This window comes from Colius striatus, chromosome 1, assembly GCF_028858725.1.
Source record: "Colius striatus isolate bColStr4 chromosome 1, bColStr4.1.hap1, whole genome shotgun sequence".
Taxonomy (NCBI): Eukaryota; Metazoa; Chordata; class Aves; order Coliiformes; family Coliidae; genus Colius; species Colius striatus.
Window position 1 is genome coordinate 189,792,489 of NC_084759.1, and position 24,615 is coordinate 189,817,103.

The following is a 24,615-nucleotide window of genomic DNA, read 5'->3' on the forward strand; positions in this document are numbered from 1 at the left end:
GTGAAAATTTACGAAATTTTAGTTTTCTGAATTATGTAATGTGGATTTTTTTCATTTGCTTTACTTATTTTAATTGCCTTTCAGGTTAATTTTAATTGTTTGAATCATTACATTCTCTATGCACAGAAAGTTAGTGAGGTGAAGAGATTTTGCATGTAAAGTTCATTATATGAAGCTCTGCTTGAACTCTGTGTTATTTATGTACAACTGTGCATAAGCAGCACGTAACGGTTTATGTTCAGCTGTTTTTGCACAGGAAATTATATGCAACTCCTGGCACATAAAGGTTTGTCTATTATATCTTGTAACATTTAAAGCTTTCACTGCCCAAAGGTTTTATCCCTCTTCTTACACATAGAAATATACCTGGCAATTGCGTGGAAAAGAATTCTGGGAGGCATTTATCATTTCATGGATAATTCAGAAGTCCAGTAGTTTTAGTACCAGTGTTTTCTCACTGCATTTGTATGATAGACTGAGAATTCCATTCTCAAGCATGCATTTCTGATTATCCCTAACCTGTCTGATTATGAATGTAGGAGAGTACCATGCTGAGGGCTGGTTTGGCAGATGACATGTTAAAATTACAGGTAAAGCTCACATACCAGCTGTTAAAAATTGTTTCTGTCGGGTCCTCTCTCCACTGCAGCTGTCTATCTCTGAAGAACTCTGCTTGTCATGTCTGTCTCAGTGAAGTGGTCTGTGTCTACCCAGGCATAGGAGAACCCTTGCTTCTGCCTGTATTCAACCCCATCTTTCCTGCCTCAGCTGTAGAAATGGCTAATGTTATCTTAAGCACTTTTGAGAAATTTTCAAGGGTACTGATATGTAATCTGACCTTAACACAGATGGTCCCAGACCTGCCACTTTCCAAGTGTTACCACAGCAGCTCTCTCTGCTAAAGCAGGCTCTGAGCTTCAGCAGCTCTTTATATTATACCGATTTGTATACATCTGTCTTGAAACCTTGGGATCTCTGACACCAAGCTCTGACACCACGGTTAACATCAATGAAATGTCATTCTTTCCTCTTTCTGCAGCCAAAAACATTCCTTTTTTGCCCTAAGGCAATGAAGTTTTAACAATTTCAATACATTGTAATTGTTTAGCAGTTGTGCAGTTTACCAGTTTAGCTGGTAAAAAACACAAGCACAGCAAAATGTCTAAAGTGTAATTACAAAGCATGTCATGCTGTCTAATTTAGACAAAAAAAAACCCCAGCCAAACTCTAATAATGTAAACTAGTTTTCCTTGTACTATATTACAATCCATTTTGTTCCTTTCAATTACTGCACAAAGGTTTGGTTAGACATACAGTTGTAATATATTCATGATGATTTTCAGAACCTTGTGTGTAATCTGATTCCTTCAGTGAGTGGCTCATTTTTTTAGAGGTTACAATCAGCATAGATTAAAAAGTGCGTTACACATTTGCAACTAGGGGTACAAACCTGCAGAACCAAAATAAAGCTTTCTGCTTACAGGCAGAAAATGTATGGCATGTGTGATAAGAAAATCTGACAAAGCTGTTTCAATGAGCTGGAGAAGGCAAGTTTGAATGGTCTTGGTCTTAATTTGTTTCTGTTATCTTTTCCAAATTTCTACTGTAAAATGGAACCATGTTGTTACTTTCTCTATCTACACTTACATTTCCTGTTATGGATACTTTAGATTCTGTGGTATGTAAAGACATGCTGTCCTCTTGGCAGGATGATTCAGAGCACCTTCCTTCAGTGAGTGGACAGCAGCAAACCCAAAATGTCAGAAGGGATTTTAATAAGTTGTTTGTCTCTATCCTCTGACTTTGTAAGACTTCTGCATACTGACAGCAATGACTAAAAATCATTAGTCATTTCCATTCATTAGGAAATTGAATCAAGAGAAAAGCAGAAAGAAAAGGAGAAGAAGGAAGGAGACAGGGAGACAGTGGACTCCAGTCCACTCCAAGCAGAGGGTGGTAGATTTTAAACTGACAGAGCATGAACCACGTCACAGAATAGCTTTAATTCCTGGGCTGCTACCCAGACTGAAACTCACTAGTCCACCCATTGAGGACTCCATAGACCATCACTGCTGTCAGATGTTCCAAGTGGTTTGGATTTCACTCACAGTAACTGTATCCAAGTGGAGTTTGAACATGTTGTTACTCATTGTTGATGATCTTTGGAGCTTAGACACTTATCCCGACTTGCACAGAACCTATGCTTTTGCAATCCTGTATTAAGTTGATGGCTAAATGCAACCTCTTGCCAGCCATGTTCTCTCAGGGTGATTAGCTATCTGAGTCAATACTTGAGCTCAGAACTTTAAACCTAGTTCTTGTTACTATAAGTTGCTGTCTTGTTACTTGTGACTTTAAGCCTACTTCTTGTTACTATACTGCCTGCTCATGTTCCCACTTTCATTTGTGTCTCAGTAGTGAAGCAGGTATAATAGTTATATGACTGTATGCTGTTCTGAAGATTCATCCATGAATTTTTAGTAAGTGCAACCATGTGAAAATCCGATACTTTTTTTTAACTTTGAAAATGCTTCCCCCCCCCACCCCACATATGTGAAAGAGATGCACAGCTTTATTCAATAGTAAAAAAGAAAAATAGAAGAGCCTGTTATTTAGTATTTATCAAAGCTGATACCATATCTTCATATTTTCTGCAGCCCTGGTAAAGTTTTCAAAATTAAATGTTAGGCCCAGTGGTAAGTGAATTTGCAGTTTTTATCTATCCTGAATTTTGCCTACGTGCTAAATCCAATTGCTGACAGAAATTATAAGTAGAACTAGTACAATGCGCTAATATCTTACTTCAAAAAAAAGGAGACATATGTTTTATTCAGATTCAAATGCATAAAGATTTAGATAAGTGCCATACCTCATGTGATCTATTTTCTCCCAAACTTTATTTTAGAAAGATAATTAAACTTGTCAATCAATATGGATATAAAAATATCAATACTAGATGTCTGCTGTATCACAGGTATACTGGTGTATAGAGCAGCAGCTGAACTAGAGTTACTTCAGAGAAAAGTGATGGTACTGAATTTTAAATTTCAGTTTATGGTAAATTTTAGTTTCTTTAAATGAAAGATAACACTGAAGTATGCCTTTTGTGAACAAAAGTTAGAAAATCATGAGAAGATGTTGCAAAATGTGTCAATATTCTGCATAAATTTTTTGAAGTTTCCTCAAACTTATATGTACTGAAATTATTATTATATTATTTCTTTAATTTGAAATATGATTTAAACCACTTAGTCTATTAGCTGATATTACTAATATACCCACAAGCCCAAAATGCAGTATCTTCTATAGTAAAGGATATATTTACCAAATCTCTTATACTTTAGATCAAACATGAATTAAGTGTAGCTTAGTGCACATAGAAATATTGTGTTGCTATTTAGTATTTGAAATGACTGCTTCTGTAGCTCTGCTTGAGTGGATAAATGCAAAATTCTAGAGAAAACATCACTGCCGTCAACAAAATTAAAGTCAAAACATGTAATTCGTATAACTACTGTTGATAAACAAAAAGAATGAAGAGTTTGGTTTGTACGAGTCATAACCTTAATAGTAAAAGGCAGGCACAACATTAATTCAGTGACTAATGCAAAACATTTCTATTTTTTCCATATGTCCTCTTGCCACCAAATGCACAATGTAGATTTGGAGGTGCTATGTATACTAAGCTTTTTCATTCTCCAAATGTCACAGTTACACATGAACTTTCTGTTTTCCTGTCTGGTAAGTAGTCTGCTCAGTTCATGTACTATGTGTCCTATGTTTCCATGAAACTAAATTTGAAAAGAAGAGGCAGATTCAATCTATCTCTTTCAGACAAATATTCTGTTTATACACTCATATCCCTGTTACAAAAGAATGTAGAGTTTTAAAAAACATGTATGAATTGTCTTATTTTACTTATAATGTTGCTCTGATGTTATAAGAGGAATCAGGCAATCATTGTGTAAGGGGTGCCTGTTACCTTGACAACAAGGAGCCCACCCCATCAAAACTTTATAATCCTCTGGAAAATCTTTCTGAGCCTTTAATTTCCCTTTAATACAAAGTCCAGTGCTAGCATCAAGCCTGATACTACTACACAGTAAAACAAGAAATTATATGTGTGTGAGCAGGAAATATATCACCCCTGTGCAGCAGCGTTCAATGACAATTCTCACAAGCTAAACATCATTTCAGCTGACACTGAGCATACACATTTTTCTGACAATAATTACAAAATATTGCTTAAGCAAAAGAAACAATAGTTATATATTTTAATCTCATGCTTCTCAGGCCTCAATCATCATCCATTACAGCTTTTGTACATATCACATGCAAGGAATGCAGCCTGAATTAGTTAAAGATGTGAAAGTAAGCCTCATTAGTTTAAACATATTGAATCCATGTATTTGATTTAATCAAATTTACTGAAAAGAATTAACTTAATTCCCTATATTAAAGCCACTTCACACATCACTTATTTTAACTTTACTATGTTGCTGCATTTTCCTTAAAGACAGAATACAGACTCACCCTTACTGCATCAAAAATCCATTTATAACACCTTAAACAATTGATGTTTTAATTCAACAGGGAAAGGATCATCCTAAAAATATCATTCTAAAGTTTCTCCGCTTTTGTTGTGACTAAGACTTGAGTAGAGCAAAGAATATATGTTTTTAATACTTTGCAACATTTTTTCCAGTGTATCTTTAATTTTCATCTCAGGTAAATATGTCACTTTCCCATATCTCAACTTACCATAAAATCTCATTGTTTTCAAATGCATCCTTCATGTTTCATTTTTAGCTATCTCTTTCACAGTATTCATTCTAAGGTACTATGAAAATGCTAGTAGCAAGGACCCAGTGGTTGGATCCTTTCTCTTCACTCTGATCTCTCAAATCGCTGGAGGCCCATTTGGAAATTTACTGAAAGCTCTGAATTCAGCTTCTGGGGTTCTTGCAGTCCAAGCAAAAAAACCTTCAATTTGCTTCAATTTACTCAATCCCCCAGAAATCCAGCACAGAGGAAGTCGCAACACACAAACTAAACAGTAAATTTCGTTTTCTAAAAGGACTACTGGACTCATGAAAGCAAAGAAGCTAAACTTTAAAAATAGGCTATCACAACTGAATGCAACCACCCTAGCTAGGTCTTTTGCAAATACATGATTAATTGTAGTATCACAGAAAGACTCTGCAGTTCTGATGCAGCTCAACAAGAGCCAAATGCCACACATACCTGCACATCTATTCCACAGCTCAGATCACAAGTCAGTGGAAATTTCCTGTATTCTGTGTATCTTCTTTGCTATGAATGGATTCGTGTATGTGGATATGAAGATTTATTATTTCATTTATGTCTATGTAAACAAAACTTTCAACTTATTAAATACGGATAAAACCTTTTCTGTTTTATCAGTGTGGAAATATAAGACATTATACCAGAGGCTAAGCTTTGGTTTTGAAAGACCATTGGAAAATTCAGCATGTAAGAGTTTTGGAAGACTTGTGCTATTAAGTACTCTCTTACCAGTCACAGTTTAAGATTGTAAATCTTAATTATTTGAATGTTTTTGAATATGTTAACTAAAGAAAAAGTTCATAGTGTAAAAATTTAACTGCAAAACAGAAAAAGGAGTGGCAATGACAGTACTGGAGATTAGTGAAAATTTATAGTCTAGATCTATCATAAGCAGATTCAAATTCTTAATTTCAGATGCACTTCTGCTGCAATGTTGCAGCCATGACACACAACTGAGCTCAGATATTGTGAAATCCAGCATACTGAAACTACATGAGGTGGATTCCCTCAATTACTTTGGTGTAGTTGAATATATTTAAACTTTCATTAGTCATTGGCTGAATTAACAGATTTGCTATAGTACAAAGCAATTCCTAGCATTGTTGCACATGCGTTGTTTCATGTGTCTACTTAACACTCCCTGTCAAAGCATTTCACAAAGGAGAGTCACACAGGCTTTCCTCTCCTTGTTATTAAGATATCTGTACAGTATTTCAACTCATTCTTAAATTTCAGCAACATAATTTACTTTTGATGTTTTGGGGTTTTTTTTAAGATAATTGATTAATTATAAAGATGAATCTTGTCTTCATGGTTTTGGGAAGGATCTTTTAACTCATGCACAATATAATTTAAAGAAATGAATGTGAAAAGCCATTGACAAAAAAGATGGTGAACTGTCATTAAAAAGTCATTCTTTGTCAGAGGAATTGCTGTATTGCTAAATCACTCTTTGAAAGTGCTGCTTCGGTGACACTTTCTGGGAAGAATTGATAGGATATTGGAAGCTATGTAGTTGTCCTGTAAATCAACAATGATATATTTATTGGAATATCTATGTTAGCCTAAGGGGAGAAGGGGAATTCCATGTTTCCTCTATTAATGTTTCCAGCAGTGTTATTGTGCTTGTAGCATAGGTTACAACATTGTATCAGTACCCAGGAAGAGCATTGTGTTTTGAGATTTTGGAAAGGCTGTTTTAAATAAGGCTGTATATAAATATAAAAATTAAGACCTAACTATAGTTTGCAAAGGAGATGGCAAAAAAATGAATGAAGCAAGAAATCCTCTCAAACTATCTAGTAAAACAAATGCAATGACTGCACTATAAATCCTTAAACTTTTTTCAACTTGATTCTACTCTCTAACCATGATGCTAGACTGTTTACAAGGCTATCAAGTTCAATGTCTTACTCTGGATTTACTGCAAGTGCCACAGAATAAAAAAGCAGTGAGATCACAGATCCTTACATTTAAAATAAACTATTCTTTTTCTGCTCCATTCTAATCTACAGATATACTATCAATTAGATTATTTCCGAGTATTTTAGAACACGAAGACTTGTTTCTCCTCCTCCTAACATGCATGCTACATCTTGTGTTCTGGAATTTGTAGAGGACTTTTTGTTTGTTTCTTTTTCTCACATTGCAATTATTTCACGAAACAGAAAATACATAATAATATAAACTTTGTGGAGAAGGAATGGATAGTGGGTTTTTTAGGCATGTGACCTGGGTTCATGATAAAGAACTGCACTGTATGAAAACAAGTATAAGCTGTTAGACTACTCAATGGCATGAGAACGATTTTCTGGGCTTTTATGCATGAAGTCTCTTTAAGTTGTCTTCATTGCTTAAAATAACTTGTCAGAAAACAGGAAACCGAGATAGCCATTGGTTACAGTAGACTTTAGTTGATTCTAGCTTTGAGCATGTGAGGTGAATACAATAAGTCATTTTGTGGCCAGCTGTTTCTGTCCCTGTGCCTTCCAGCTCTACCCAGTTGGCTGAGATGTAAGCAGAAACCCCAAGGGTTGCAATTTTTGAAATGAATCCAAAGCAGCTTGGCTTACACTGTGTTTCATGTAAGTTTTATTTTTGATCATGATGACATAGGTTAAAAATAGCTGGGATGTTCATGCTGTTCATGAAATAGCAAATACTCTTATGAAATGGCGAATACTCTGAGTTTCTCACTGTCAAAACTAGACAAACCAAATATCTTTAGTTTGACAGCTGTGTTCCTGCTGTCACTCTTGTGTGAACTGCTGCTGCTATGGAAGAAACAGGTAGATACAGGAGAAAAACCTTGTATCTTGCTAGACTATGCAACTAAAAACAGAAGGTGGTTGCCTCATGAATTTTAAATGCACAAAATTGGAAGCAACTTTGGAAGCAATTGTTGAAATATTTTGAGGGCTAAGTTTGTTCTTTCTATCTCCTTCCCCTCATCCATCCTTCCTTCCTTTTCTTTCTTTCTTTCTTTCTTTCTTTATTTCTTTCTTGCTGTCTTCCTGTCTTGCTTTCTTCCTGTCTTTATTTCCTCAATTTTCTCTCTATCTTTTAATTTCTCTTTTGTGTTTTTGTTCATATCAGAATAAACCCCAGCTTATTATTCATTGTATTGTATAATAAATATAAGAAAAAAAGAAGTCTTTGGAAATTTTGGAAAAAACTTGCAACTAGCAAGGAAAGAAACTTGAATTAAAAAAAAATATTTTAAAAGATCTCCTAACTGGCAAAACTGAGAAAAGCTAAATTAAAGTAATTTGATTTTCTTTTACTTTTCCCCCATTCTTTTGATTTCAAACAAGCTTATATTTGAGTATAAAAAATAATAATCAGAAATGAGATAATTTAGATTTCCCTTACAAAGGATAATTTAGATTTCTCTTAGCTTTCACTATTCAACAGGTTTTTTTTCCTGTAGTTTCTTTAATAATCATCTTCTGTTAAACTTCTCTCGTATATCCAACAAGCAAAGTGAGCTGAAAACTACTACTACATGTCTCCCACTTTGGTAAGTCATGGGTCTGAGAGTGTGTATGCAGGGCTGTGTTTCACTGCCATGGAGGAATGTGCTACAGATAGGAACCTCTGTAATCTCTCCATCCACTGTAAAGACAGAAACAAAGTTTGAATCGTGTCCAACTCCATTTCTTGAGTTAATCCTGACTGCCATTTAACTACAATGATATATTCAGTAATCTCAGAATTTCTTATTCCCACAAACAAAGAAGGAGAGTTTAGATACCCTAAGTGCTCTCTCTATCTCATTGGTTAATTCAAATAGCTCACTAAGCCTCATGGGATTTATAGTTTATGCATCTTTTAAACAAGGGTAGCCAAGATGGGTTTAAATGCTCTGACATCTTCAAAATAACACAGCTATTGAAAAGAACTGGTGCCATAATGTTAATTTTTCTCTGCTGGCTTCCTGTAATAGTAACATTAAATATATACTTTTGCTTGTATTGAAAGGTGCTAGATATGCATTTTAGGAATACTGGAAGACATATCCTTGGAGTTTACATGCTCTGGCTGGAAAACATTAAAAACTTCCTCTGCTCTGTGGTCTGGTGTAAGAAAATTAAGAAAATAATCTGAGATATGCTAAGCAACCACATATATTTATGAGTAGAAAATAAAACTCTAGCAGAAATTTTGTAGAATCTGACACTTAGGGGAGTTTAGCTGGAATTGTTCCATTTCCTTGGCTCTGCCTTTCAGTTGTAACAAAACCGAGGAAGCCCACAAAATGAGAATAGCAATTTAAGACTTTTTTTTTTTTTTTTTTTGGGTAGAATTATCATATTTCTTCGTACTTCTCTTGACAAATTAGGAGAACAATCTTGCTCAGTTTTATTCAATTTACAGTTTAGATGCATTAAAAAATGCAAACACAATGCCAGTGTGTGCTTTTTGTGAAGTATTTTTATTTTACTCATTAATAGCTCTGATGTATTTATAGGAAAGTAACCATAAAAGGTAATAGGTACAATAAGATTTGAAAGATTTTGGATGCCAAAGTAATACCACTTCATAGTAAACACGATTAAAAATAAAGCAGAGCAGGTTATTAATTGTTGAAGTTTAGATATTAAAAAAGTCAATTGATTTCTCGGTCAGCTGTATTCCCTTCTTTTTTCAGTAGCAAGAAAAGGACATTCTTTCATTTGTGAGAAGAAAGAGAGGTTGAGGAAGAAATCAGAAACATGAAGGAGAGAAGAAGAGCAAGATATCCAATAAGTATTTTTTAAAATAATGCAGGGAAATGCTTTACATCTGGATTTTCTTTCTTCAGTGAAATTTTTATAGAAAAATGCATTTTTCTTACAGAAACATTTACACAGTCCAATAAACAACCTATCCTTCATCTTAGGAAAAAAAGAACACAACACACTTTTGAAAAAAATTCTGTGAAAATAATAGAGAAATTTTTGAACTTCTGGCATATGATAAATGATTAGATGTAAGTATCCTAGCCTTTAAACTTTGTACATGAATCAAATAAAATTCCAAACAACAAGGAAATTGTAAAAATAGTTGCAAGATGTTACCATCCAGAAGGGTTCCTTTCCTTGAAATCCAGATTCTACTACTCATCTTCATAGAGAATGTAATCTAAGAGTTGATATTGCGTTAATATCTATTTATATTTCCAAGTGCAGCAATGTGTTCAATAAGAATAAAACTTTATTATCTTCAATTTTCTAGTGTTTAGTGGATATTTATAGAGTAAGCAGCATGACCTTATTAGCTGACTAGTTTTCTTCTTTAGTATATTTCCATCATAGAACAATTTAACAGGGATAACTCTGAGCTTGATGTTTTCCTTTACTTCAGAGAATAATATAAATGAAACCATATGACAAGTTATCCTGAGGGATCAACTTCTGGAAACACCAATGTGATTTTCAAAATGGTTATACATACATATATGTGTGTAAATATACATAGATTTGTATATAGCCCCATATAGATATTTTCACAAATGAGAAAGTTTCTTGGTAACACAAACTACATCAGTTAACATTACCATTTATCAAGATGGTTTGGCTGAAAAAGAGTTATTTTTCTTCATAGTTGCTAGTAAGGGCTGTGTTTTGGATTTGTGATGGAAACAGTGTTAATAACACAGAGGGACTTGCACAGACTCAAATCCTTTTCTCTTCTTCATCCCATGTTGCCAGTGAGGAATACAAGGAGTTGAGAGGGGACACAGCTGGGTCAGCTGACTCCAACTGACCCAAGACATATCCCACACCGTAGGACATCCTGCTTAGCATGTAAAGCTGAGGGAAAAAGAAGGAGGTATGTGTGGGTGTGGATGTGTGGGTGTGTTCAGTGTTTGTCTTCCCAAATAAGTGTTACAAGGAATGTAACGCTACTTTCCTGGAGATGTCTGAACACTATCCGATGATGGAAATTGGTGAATTATTTCCTTGGTTTGCTTTGCTTTAATTATGCAACTTTTGCTTTCCTTATTAAACCGTCTTTATCTCAATCCACAAGTTTTATCAGTTTTACAGAGTCACTGCCCCATCCCACTGGGTGGAAGTGAGTGAGTGGCCGTGTAGGGCTTAGTTGCTGGCGGGGGCTAAACCACAACACAAGGTTACATTTGTAATGAGGCCAAAATAAATATTAAAACAAAGACAGCATTAAAATTACATCATCAATTTAAAAATATCTTATGTGGAAAAATAATGAGGCAATCTTATAAGAAATGTGGAGACTCCTGTAGTTTTATTCAATTCTGATAAAAAATACTAATATTAAAAATCCTCAAAGCTAAGGTATGTGAATGTATTTGTAATAATGTAGTTTTTTTTAAAATATGAACCCTACTAGAAAAAATGAAAATGAAATTTCCAAGCTCAAGCTGTAGTAGAAATGGCAATAGAAAGCTATACATTGGTAAGATATGATACATTAGGAAAATACAATACATTGCAGATCTGCAAATACATTGCAGATAAAACTAATGCTAGAGGCAATGTATGCCCACTGTTGGATGAGAAGACAGAGTTACTGAATGCCTTCTTTACTTCTACCTGTACTGCTGGAAACTGTCCTCAGGAGTCCCAGACTCCAGAGGAAGTCAGTTTAAAGGAGGAGTTTTGTTTGATTGATGAGAACTGGGTTAAGGATGAGCTGAGCAATGTGGATGTGCATAAATCCATGGGCCCTGATGGGATACACCTACAGTGCTGAGGGAGCTGATGAAAGTCATTGCTAAACCACTCTCCATCATCTTCAGTAAGTCATGGAGAACAGGAGAGGTGCCTGAGGACTGGAGGAGAGCAAATGTCACTCCAGTCTTCAAAAAGGGTAAAAAGGAGGAGATGGGTAACTATAGACCAGTCAGCCTCACCACCATCCCTGGAAAGGTGGTGGAACAACTTATCCTATGCTGTCTCCAGGTATTTAAAGGACAATAAAGTCATTAGGAGCAGTCAACATGCTTTTACCAAAGGGAAATCATGTTTTAGCAACCTGATAGCCTGTTATGAAGATGTAACCAGGTGGATAGATGGTGGTAGTACAGTCGATATGTTTTATCTTGGTTTCAGTAAAGCATTTGACACCATCTCCCACGCATCCTCATAACAAAACTTAGAAGATGTGGACTGGATGATCAGATAGTGAGGTGGATTGTTAACTGGTTGAAGGAAACAGGGCAGAGAGTTGTGATCAATGGGGCAAGGTCTAGTTGGAGGTGTGTATCTAGTGGAGTCCCTCAAGGATCGATGCTGGGACTGGGACTGTTCAATGTATTCATTACTGACCTTGATGAGGGAACAGAAGTCATTGTCAGCAAGTTTACTGGTGTTAATAAACTGGAGGAGTGGCTGACACACCAGAAGGCCGTGCTGCCATTCAAGGAGACCTGGACAGGCTGGAGAGCTGGGGTGGGGAAAAATCTAATGAAATTCAACAAGAGCAAGTGTAGAGTCTTGCATCTGGGACAGAATAACCCCATGTACCAGTACAGGTTGGGGAATGAACCTGTTAGAGAGTACTGAAGGAGAAAGGGACCTGGGGGTCATGGTGGACAGCAGGATGAGCATGAGCCAGCCATGTGCCCTTATAGCCAAGAAGGCCAATGGCATCCTGGGGTGTATTAGAAAGGCCGTGGTCAGTAGGTCGAGAGAGGTTCTCCTCCCCCTCTCCTCTGCCCTTGTGAGACCATATCTGGAATATTGTTTCCAGTTCTGGGCCCCTCAGTTCAAGAAGGACAGGGAGCTGCTGGAGAGAGTTCAGCACAAGGCCACAAAGATGGTGAAGGAAGTGGAGCATCTCCATTATGATGAAAGGCTGAGGAGCTGGGACTTTTCAGCTCGAGGAGACTGAGGGGTGATCTCATTAATATTTACAAACACGTAAAGGGCGAGTGTCAGTAGCATGGAGCCAGGCTTTTCTCAATGATATCCAATCATAGGACAAGGGGCGGTTGGTATAAGCTGGAACACAGGTTCCAAAGAAACACAAGGAAGAATTTCTTCATTGTGAGGGTGACAGAGCACTGGAATGGGCTGCCCAGATGGGTTATGGAGTCTCCTGCTCTGGAGACATTCAAGACTCATCTGGAAAAGTTCCTGTGTGACCTACATAGGTGGTCTTGCTCTGTTAGGTAGTTGGACTAAATGATCTTTTGAGGTCCCTTCAGAACCTTAAGATTCTTTGATTCTGTTAAAGTGTTCTTGTAACCAGTTTATATCTAGATATGCTGGAAAATCTATGGGTAGCCCCTGACAGGAAGAAATGCCAAATAAAATACAACTTTCACATAAAATTTGGATCTTTTTCTTGTTATTTTTTTCATATTTCTGTGTTACTCTGCACTATACATTGTTGTCTTGTGCTACTTGTGAGTGAGTTAGTACCTCTGCATGACTCAACAGAACACCATCCTGAAGCAACAATCCTGGATTTCAGAAACAAAAATAATAAATGAAAGCTTGACCTGGTGCTGCTGTAAGTGTAGTGTTTCGAAATCCTGGTCTAGTTGTCTGAGAGCTCACTAAAGTATATCTACACAATAGTGATCAAAGGTTCTCTCAACCTGAGATATTAAGGTATAGGAGTTTAATCACAGTTGTTCAAGCATAATGGTGCTGAAAAGGTATAATAAATTTCTTTCATGATAATGCAGTCATAAATTTATTGTCTATAAGCAGTAAAGTGTGTACCTTTTAGGTGTTGTCAGCAGTTCTTACTGACCCAAAGACTGTTTGAATGAGGTGCAGCACATGTTTACATGATACATTAGTTTGTTCTTTTTAAAATGCCAGTGTATTTTTTACCCTGGTTTCCTGTATAGACTCCTTTTTCAAAGCATCTCTTTTCACTCCTAAACTTGTTGTTGTTCTTATCATAGAAACTGTAATTAGACCCCAAGGATATAGATAGGTTTGGTGGTTTTTGGTTTTTTTTTTTCCAAACATTAAAATGAAATGAAATCTTGTAGAAATCAGCAAAAGCTCAGGAATGTTTCTTGCTGCACTTTTTCTGTATCTTTTTACTATTAAAATGACCAGGGTTTATGACTGAATGAAACTCATAACTGAGGCTAGCAAATCTTGTACTGAATAACTTCACACCACTGTCCAAATATTCTTCTCTGGAAGTGCAGTACTCAGAGGGTCAATCTACTGACTGTATGACTGGTTTATGCCACCTTGGCAGAGGCTTTGCCATTTAAACTATGAATCCTGAATATTTTAAGTAGATGTCTGACTACATTTCTGTAAATTAAACATTAGTCATTGCTCTGACTTTTCAAGGTGAATGTAAGGCACTGGATTCAACTCTTCCACAGCTTTGGTCTTGTGTTCTCTTTCTGTGAAGTGCCTAAATTCAGAGTGCAGACTTTAGCCATCTCTCTGCGTTTCTAGATTTACTGTCCCTTCAGGCCCCTCACACTTGTTGAAAGGGCTAACTCAGTTTTCAAGCGTGTACTTGTCAAGACTGCAGTCTTTGGACTGCATATTGAAAATCTGCCTTGTTCATCACAGCACACCGCTGAAGTTCAACACCCTAATTTCTGCTGTTGGGGCAATGACAAGGTTATTTTGTGGCCAGACTCCTCTTAGTCAATTTTTTCTAATCAATAGTATTTCAGAGAAGGTATAAAAAGAGAACAATTCCTGGAAGTTTCTATATCATAGACCTTGGCTCTTATGGGAGATTTTGACCTCCCTGTTCATTGATGGAATGACAATACAGTGGACTGCAAGGAGTCAAGCAGACTTCTCAAGGTGATAGAAGTACGGAGTGGATCAACTCTGTGTGACACACACCTGGTTCTGCATTTCACTGACAAGGAATAACCGTTTGAGGAGATGGTAATCAACAGTACCCTTGACTGTAGTGACCTTGAAGCAGTGGAGCTCATAATACTTAGGGACATGACGAAAGGGAGGAGTGGGACTACTGACTCTGGACTTCAGACACATATCCTTCAGTGAATTCAAGAAACTTGTGGGATTCTGTGGGAGGACACAGTACCGATGAAAAAAAAAAAAAAGATATGGAAGTGGAACAGGCTACAAAGGACAATTTTAGAAACAATACGTAGAATGGTAGGGGTTGGAAGGGGCCTTTAGAGATCATCTAGTCCAACCCCCCTGAAGAAGCAGAGTCACCTAGATCAGGTCACATAGGAACATGTCCAGGTGGGTCTTGAAGACCTCCAAAGAAGGAGACTCCACACCTCCTCTGGGCAGCCTGTTCCACTGTTCTGTCACCCTCACAGATATTCTAACTTATCTGTTAAGTAAATAGATTTGCTGTCAGGACTTGTAATCCTGTGAGGGACCTAGGTTGGAGCAGTCTGTCCCTGAAGGACTCTGGGTGGGTGACCCACTTTGAGGCAGGGTGTGAGGAGCTGCCCTGGTGAGAGGCCCCGTGTTGAAGCAGTTCATGAGGAGCTGCAGCCTACAGGAAGGACCCATGCTGGAGGGACCCCACAGTGTAGCAGTGGGATGTGTGATGAGGCCTCCCCCTAAGAAGAAGCAGCAGTAAAGTTTATCTGGAATTAACTGAACGAAATCCTCACCCCTGTTCCCTGGGCCACTGCGGGGTAGGAAAGGGAGTCCTGGGAAGAGGAGGGGTGGGGGGAGATGTATTTAAGATAGTTTTATTTCTCATCTCCCTGTTCTTATTGTTTCTTTATAAAAATAAAACCTCAAGAAGACCAATGGCATCCTGTGATGCAGCAAAAAGAGTGTGACCAGCAGATCAAGGGTGGTTCTTCTCCCTCTTTACTCTGTCCTGGTGAGGTCTCATCTGGAGTACTGTGTCCAGTTCTGGGCTCCTCAGCTCAAGATGGACAGAGAAATTCTGGAGAGAGTCCAGCGCAGGGCCACCAAGGTGATCAGGGGACTGGAACATCTTTCATATGAGGAAAGGCTGTGGGAACTGGAGCTGTTTAGTCTAGAAAAGAGGAGATTGAGGGGACATCTTATTAACATTTACAAATATCTAAAGGGTGGGTGTCAGGAGGTTGGGATATCCCTTTTTTCTATAGTAGCTAGCAACAGGACACGGGGTAATGGCATGAAACTCAAACACAAAAAGTTCCACTTAATTATAAGAAAAAACTATTTCACTGTGAGAGTGATGAAGCCCCAGCACAGGCTGCCCAGAGGGGTTGTGGAGTCTCCTTCCTTGGAGTCTTCAAGACCCGCCTGGACATGTTCCTATGCAACCTGATCTAAGTGAACCTGCTTCTGCAGGGGATTGGACTAGATGATCTCTGGAGATCCCTTCCAACCATACCATTCTATGATTCTATGATTCTAAGGAGTGGAAACTTGGTTGCAAGCAGATTAACTGGACAACTTGTGCAGTCTTTGTCCATTGCTGAAGGTTTTCAAGACCCAACAGAATAAAATCCAGAACAAACTGATTTGACTACAGAGATTACTGTGTCTGGAGCAGGAAACTGCACTGGCAATCTCCACAGGTGCCTTCCACTCTAAATTATCTGAAAATTCCATTCCATGATCCTGTGACCCTAAGACAAGAAACTGCATATATGGACGGGTGTTCACAAGCCTGCATAGTCACTCCTTCTCTCCTCATTCAATCCCTTATTGAATTTGAGCTTCTGTACACTCTTTTTCAGGACCATTCTATCCCATGAGTTTAACTAGAGTGTATTCCTCTTCCACATCTACCATGTCTTTTCATATAGAATTAGCCTCTGATTTTTTAATCCTGCTGGCATATCAGGCCTGATATATACAAGCCCCAGGGAAAAAAAAAACAACAACCCACAAAAACAACAAAAAATTGCTTCAGCAGTTGGGATTAATTGCCATCCCTAGTGTCTTTAGCTGTTGTGGAAAGTTCACTTTATCTTACTTTCTTTGGGCTGTTAACAATACAAGGTCCATAAAGTTACTTAAAATGCTTGAAACATTAAAATATTACACTGGCCAAATATAACACAATGCTATAGCTTCTGTCTATAATCATTAACACTATCGTCATGCACACCAGCTCCAGCAAAGATAACCTGATAAAATGGGTGACCTGCTTAAGCACTTCCTGATTAAACAGAGTGCTCCATATTAACAAGCTTTCCATTGTGCTCCTGCATGCTGGGGGAATGCTCTAAAAAAAGCGTACAAAGAAAAAAGAGAGGGAAAAACTTACTGTAGAGGTATGGAATATAAACTGTACACTTCCACCTAAATCAAGAGGAGTAGAAATACAATTCTTCATGTAAGGAAGAAGTTGGGTTCACTTTCACCTTACAAAATCTTTCTTACTAAAAGCTCCTTAGAGACCTTAATTATGCAGCAGTTAATACTAAATACACTTAGGAAAGAGGGAGGAACTACCAGTATTACTGAAAACAGGTAGAGAGGTGGCATCAGTTAATATTTGAGTGTATCAAAGCATTGGAGCTAAGATCCAGGAGAAATACTGTTGCATAAACATTGAGGCAGCTCATATCAATACTGTACAAAAAGAAAGATTCACTTAACTCCAGTGCAAAGATAAGAGGATATGATTTGTGAAGGACAATGCTATAAGTTACAGGTTATTAGGATGTCAGAGAACCTAGACGTTAGCTTGGTCATACTTCCCAGTGAAGCTCATATGTTTTGAATCATTTGAAAGACAAATCCTATGTGGTTGTCCATCTGAGAAAATCAAGTCCGTAGGAGGGTAGGCTATTGACTATATATACAGAATCTGTAAATGTATGTTAGAACTATCCCAAATAGGGTTCTTCACGTTGCACATGCTATAAGGGACTTAAATTGTTACTGTTACTGGCTTAATTTTTACAAAGAACTAAAAATAATTTGACCCAGAAATACAATTCTAAAAAGTTAAATTCAGAGTCTCAGTACTCTGCTACTGGTAAATATACATGTAATAGTAAATATTTAGAACAATTGTGTGGTATACAGTATTTAGTAGGTTTAAAGAAATGTCATCACCAAGCTTTTGTATACTTATAATATATATACAGTTTGTTCAAGTTGCTGGAGCATCTAGTATTGCTGAGTAATTGACAACATGTTGTACTTGGCTGGAGAACATGCAAAGCAAAGGTAGTACCCGAAGAAGACAAAAATCAAGAGACCAGCTAGCTACATCTTAAAGCTTTCAAGTAGAATCAAACAAACCAGTAATACATGTGTTGTGGTTTAGCCCTGGTGGGGTGTCAGATGCTCACCAAGTTGTTCTATCACTCTCCATCCTAAGCTGGACAGGGGAGAGAGAAATATATATAATAAAGGACTCATGAGTCAAGATAAGGACAAGGGGATCAATCACCAGTTACTGTCATGAGCAAAACAGATTCAACTTGGGGAGAAATGGTTTGATTTATTAATAAACAATCAAAACAGAGAACGGAAAACCAAATCTTAAAACACTTCCCCCCACTCCTTCTTCTTTGCTGGACTTTCCTTCCCTTCTCCTGCAGTGGCACAGGGGATAGGACTTACAGTCAGTCAATTACAGATGGACTTCGCCGCTGCTTCTTCTCAGGGGGAGGCCTCATCACACTTCACTATACTGTGGGGTCTGTCCCATGGGAGATAGTCCTTCATGAACTTCTCCAATGTGGGTCCTTCCCATGGGATACAATTCCTTGCAAACTGCTCCAGCATGAGGCATCCCACAGGGGCAGCTCCTCACACTCTACCCCAACATGGGTCATCCACTGGGAGAACAGTCCTTCAGGTACTGATTGCTCCAGCCTCAGTCCCTCACAGGATCACAAGTCCTGACAGAAAACCTGCTCTGGCAGGGGCTCCTCTCTCCCCATGGACTCCCAGCTCCTTCCTGGAACTTGCTCCAGGGTGAGCTTCCCAAACAGTCACAGCCTCCTTCAGGCATCCACCTGCTCTGCAGTATAGTCCTCTACATGCTGCAAGTGGGTCTCCACTTCCCAGTGGCCTCCATGGACTGCAGGGGCACAGCTACCTCACCATGGTCCTCACCACAGGTCACAGGCGAGTCTTTCTTTCAGGGCCTCAGCACCCTCCTCTCCCTCCTTCTCCACTGACCTTGGTGTCTGCAGAGATGTTTTCACATTCTCCCTCCCTGTAGCTGCTGCAGTTTAGCAACTGTGCAGCAACTTCTTCCCCTTCTGAAATAAGTTAATTACAGAGAAGTTACCTCAGTCACTAATTGGCCAGGCCTGGGTCAGCTGCAAGTCAATCTTAGAACTGACTGGCCCTAGCCCTATCAGCTACAGGGGAAGCTTCTGGTGGATCTTTGTTTTAAGAAGCCACCCCTGTAGCTCCCCCTGCTATCAAAACCTGGTCTAGGCAAAACCAACACAATATTTCAGTTCAACTTTCCCCGGAAATGTCAAAATGATCGTAAAATAAGCCCTTGAATTTCATGCTCGACAGACATCACAGACTAGCACATAAACGCTTACGACCTCTGCCTGAATTTTACCTTCATGCCATGGCATATTTCTTGGTGTAGATGAGTTAAACACTGCAGTGACTGCGTTTGCATGAAAGGTCAGCTGTTTCATTGCCTCCATCTCACTACACACCAAAAATATGAAAATATAAAGTTGAATGCAAAGTCAACTCAAGTTCCTTCCCAAAATACACCATATTTATTATACTTTCCAGTTGATGTTCCCTGACAGCTCACAAGAGGGCCAGAAATATGTGGTGCACTCCAACGAGTGTCCACCTCTACCTATAGAAAGAGTCACTATTGGTCCTTTTACTTACTCTAAGTCATAAGTGGGTATGATTTATTTCAAAACATCCTGTGAAAAGTTGGCTTTTGGTTAGGGGACATAGTTAGTGGAGATGCAGATTTGCACTTCCACCAAGGTAGTGTGGCCGAGCGGTCTAAGGCGCTGGATTAAGGCTCCAGTCTCTTCGGAGGCGTGGGTTCGAATCCCACCGCTGCCAGGTATATTTTCTGTGACTGAGTAATGACAGGAAGATGAGTAAATGTGGGTGATTATGCTGTGCCATATTAGATCTTCGAGATCAGGAGCATTGTCTGCAGTACTTGATCCTTACCTCCTCCAAAGCAGTTTAACAGAGTTAGTGAGAGAACTGGAATGGAATGCAGGTGCCTGTAAGGAGTGGCTAGGTCTGGAGAGAAGGAGGCGAAGGGATGACACCTACAGCTTCCTGAGCAGGGGAAGTGTACAGGGAAGTGCTGAGCTTTCTCCCTGCTACCCAGTGACATGAGCAGTTCAAAGCTGCATCAGTCATGGAAGATTTAGTCTGGACATTAGGGATCATTTCTTTTCTAAGACTGTTATCAAATGCTGGAACAGACTTTCTAGAGAGGTGACCAGTGCCCCAAGCCTGTCAGTGTTTGACAAGCTTTTGAACAATACCATTAACAACATACTTTTAACTTCTGGTCAGCCCTGAACTGGTCAGGCAGTTGGACTAGGTGACTATTGTATGTCCCTACTACCTGAACTAGTATAGTATAGTCTACTTTTGTTTTCTCCTGTCCTTACAATTGGCTGGATTAAGCTTTCTGACCAGATTGTGGTGTTTGTGAGGCACAATGGTTCCATGACTCCACAGAATCACTGGAGAGATAGCTTCTTTTGGAAACTGAGATCAGAAGAGAAAATGAAGATGTGAACAAGCTCAGATATGCCTCCAATAAATCATTAGAATAAAAATAATTTAAACACAAGAAAAAACTATTTTAGCGTGCGGGTGAGGGAGCCCTGGCACAGGCTGCCCAGAGGGGTTGTGGAGTCTCCTTCCTTGGAGGTCTTCAAGACCCACCTGGATGCATTCCTGTGCAACCTGATCTAGGTCAATCTGCTTCTGCAGGGGGTTGAACTAGATGATCTCTAAAGGTCCCTTCCAACCCCTACCATTCTATGATTCTATGATTCTATAATACTATAATTCTGTAATTCTATAATTCTATAATTCTGTAATTCTATAATTCTCTTGTCATGTCACAAAGAGTAAAGTAACTACTAGAACTTAAATAAACCACATTGCTAGTGTTGTGGACTTGCCCTTTCTCCAGCATGGGTTGATGCATGGATTAGGTATCAACCTAATCCAGCATGGCCTTAACCACACCCACCATTGCTTAGACATATATCTTCTGTGTTGCCAGCTGAATCACAGGCCACAGTCTCTTCAGGGGTAAACCTGCTGCAGCATGGACTTATCGAGAATCTTAGACACTTTGAAGTATTCTGCCATGGCCTATCCACAGCCACAGATGTTTCAAGGTGTACCTGCCCCAGTATATCCTGTATTCAGCCCTGGTGAAGCTGTACTTCCAACTTGTATTCAGTTTTGAACTCCTTATTACAAGAATGACATAGAAGTGCTGGAGCATGTCCAGAGATGGGCAATGAAGCTGGTGAAGATTCTGGAGCCCAATTCTTATGAAGAGCAGCTGAAGGAGCTGGAGTTATTTAGTCAGGACAAGAAGAGGCTGAGAGGACATATGATCACTCTCTACAACTACCTGAAAGGAGGTTGTAGCAAGGTGGAGGTTAACCTCTTCTTCCCCGTGACAAATGATAGAACAAGAGGAAATTGCCTCAAGTTACATAGAGAAAGGCTTAGATTGGAGATTAGGAAGAACTTTTTCACCGAGAGGGTTGTTAAACATTGGAAGGAGCTGCCCTGGGAAGTGATGGAGTCACCATCCCTATTGATATTAAAAAGATGCATAGATGGGATGTTGAGGGACATGGTTTAGAGGTGGGCTTCACAGTGTTTGATTAATCATTGAATTTGATGATCTTAAAGGTCTTTTCCAAATTAGATGGTTCTATGACTCTCTGATTTTATGATTGAGTCACAATCCCTTCAGGAGCATACCTGCTGCAATGTGGACATATCCATGACCACAGATGCCTTGAGGTGTACCTGCTCCCATGTATATTTATCCACAGGTCACTGTCCCTTTGTCTCACATTCACACTGGAGTTCCGGACTGTCCAGTATGGCACTGTAAGAACAGCAGCACTGTCCTGGTATGTGGTCTATGCTGTTATCACAATATTCCCAGGCACAGCAGAGTAAGATGATAGTCAGTACAACAAAAATCAAATACAAAAAGCAGCCACTAACAAGCATTGGACTCTAATACACAGTAAGGCAAGCAAGCCCCATGGCAAGTACAGGAGCTTCTCAATTGGTAGCTAAACAGCTATAACAGCTACAATTTCAGTCTAGTACACTCCAATAAAATCTGTCATTATCTCAAACCCTTCATGCCTCAAGTTGGGAGCCAAAAAGGACTGTTACGGTTTAACTAGAGCAGGCAGCTAAGTCCCACACAGCCACTCGCTCCCTCTACCCTGGTGAGACTGGTGAGAAAATCAGAAGGGTAAAAGCCAGAAAACTCGTGATTTGAGATAAAGACAGTTTAATAAGTAAAGAAAATCTGCACATGCAAGCAAAGTAAAGTAAGGAATTGATGCATTGCTTTCCATCAGCAGTCAGATGTCTAATCGTCTCCAGGAAAGAAAGGCTTCATCACTCATAATGGTTACTTGAGAAGACAAACACCAATATTTTTCATGCTGAGCACATCATATAGTATGGAACACCCTTTTAGTCACTTGGGATCAGTTTTCACAGCTGTGTGCCCTCCCTTTTTGAGTGTCATCATCTTAGTTGCTGACAGGTCAGTGTGAGATACAGAAAAGGCCTTGGCACCATGTAAGCACTGCACATCAACAACTAAAATAGCTCCATGTTACCAGTACTGTTTTGGTAACCAATAAAAAACATAGTCCCATACAAGCTTCTATGAAGAAAATAAGCTTTATCCTAGCACAAACCAGTACCTCCAGGAACTGTCAATGCTAAACAGATGATATTTTAAAATGTATATGTATTGAGAGGTTGTGCTTTCCATAAACCATGCTGAATGTCAAGGAATAAAAAGGTCATGTCAGCAGGGCAGGGCATCAAATGAGGCACAGCTAGAGAAAGACATAAAGGGTTATAAGAATATTTTGATATGTAAACTAAGAGTGACAGGATGCTCCAATACCTATCAAGTAAGAAGGACCAATAACAGATGTGAAGAAAACTGGGGAGCTTGATATCCCTTCAGCTTCATTGTAATTAAAAAGGTCATCTGTGATCAGATGGATAACACAATTACCATCAGTAGTGACACGTCAAGAAGTGAGATGTAATAAGAAAAAAATAGGTTAGAGATAACTTATGTTAAATGACATCAGATCATTTGGGTGTGAGAATAGTCATGTTCATATTGATTGAGTACCTGTGGTGGTAGTGGTGGATAACAACCAAATGGGGGCTCATTGCTGTTTACAGTAATAAATTGAAAAATCTGTTGTTTAGTACCTATCCATGAATTAGCAGCAACTGCAAATAAGCACTGACACATTTATTTGACCTTTGAAATAAACATTCTCAACTGAGTAGCTGCATATGTCAGACAAGTAGTAACCTTTGAACAGATATTTAGATCTCAGTTATTATATTTTCAATTAAATTTCTACTGGTAAGCCTAGTAGAAGATGGTAATTATTCTTATTAAAAAAACCTAAGGAATATTTTACCTTTTGTGGATAAAAGTTTGGATAAAAATCCAAAATAGATCAAGAACAGTTTCTGTGCTGAGTGTGGTATTGTCCATTCAAACTCATGTAACTGACATTACTGTGTGTAAGTATCAGCTATATAAAACAACTCTCTGATCCCCAGCTGTCAGGGGAGCAACAGTAGGGGATCTTATTTTTAATGGTTATAATATTGATCCAGTTGATTTTAGAACATCTTTCACAGCTTGTCAGAAGACAGTACGTAACAGAATATTGTCACTAGCCTTCATAGAAATGAGACAATCCTACTTTGATAAATTCCTTTATAAAAACTTTTAGATAAAGGTTCTTGAACTAATGTAGCATGGTTTCTTTCAGGTACTGTTCCTGTAGCATTTTCATCTGTTCACAGCATTGTCTTCTTCCCTTTATTTCCTTCACAACTACCTCACTGCAATACCACCATGTCCTTCTCATTGTCCTTTTCACCTGGTGTCTCCAGTGTTCCAGAATACAAAATTCATCTATGTCCATACATTTTGCCAGATATATAGTGACATCAATTTCTAAAGGTTAGCTACCTTTCAGCACATCTAGTGTTATGCTCAAAATCGTGTTAATGGGCAAAGAGGAAACAAATCCTATATACAAATAAAAGCATTAATTTGGGTTTTTTATATTACAGAAATCATAAGAATCTAACCATTCTTAATCCAGATCTAATTGTTAAATAAAGAATAATAATTAAATTAAAATTGTTTTGCATAAACTTCTTAGTTTCTACTCATATTACTGGTTTTATAGTCACCCTTCTCCTCCTCCTCTGTATCCTAATGCTGATTTTAACCTACTAAAGATGAGGACTGGGTGGTGTTATGAAAAGTCAGTGTCATTTGGGCTCCTTTGCCAGGAGTAATATGAAGGTGATGCTGGTGATTTCTTCTTCCACCTCTAGTATCTACTCTGAATCATTCATACATGTTTGCTTAAATATTTTTACATCTTTTTGTTCTTTGATTTGCAGCTGCACATTAAATCTAAATTTATCATGTGTGGTGCTATTTCTTTATGTTTGATACCATTTCTCTATTCTTCTTGTCACCTTCAAAACCGGTTTTGTCTAGCTCCAAGTTTGCATCTCTATAAGTTATTGCTGGTCAGTTGGTTGCAGTTAAGAGATCCCCAGTGCCAAGACTGTGCTCCATCTCTTACCATCCCCCTCCCACACTCCTCCATACTGCATCCTATATCTCCAGTTCTCAGACTGCTTCTCT

The 24,615-nt window shown here is 38.4% G+C and overlaps 1 non-coding gene across 1 annotated transcript; it reads left to right on the plus strand.

Moving 5' to 3' along the window:
- Positions 1-19,642: 19,642 nt before the first annotated feature.
- On the plus strand, positions 19,643-19,724 carry TRNAL-AAG (transfer RNA leucine (anticodon AAG)). Its single transcript has one exon. It is a non-coding gene; the product is annotated as a tRNA-Leu (tRNA).
- The last annotated feature ends 4,891 nt before the right edge of the window (positions 19,725-24,615 follow it).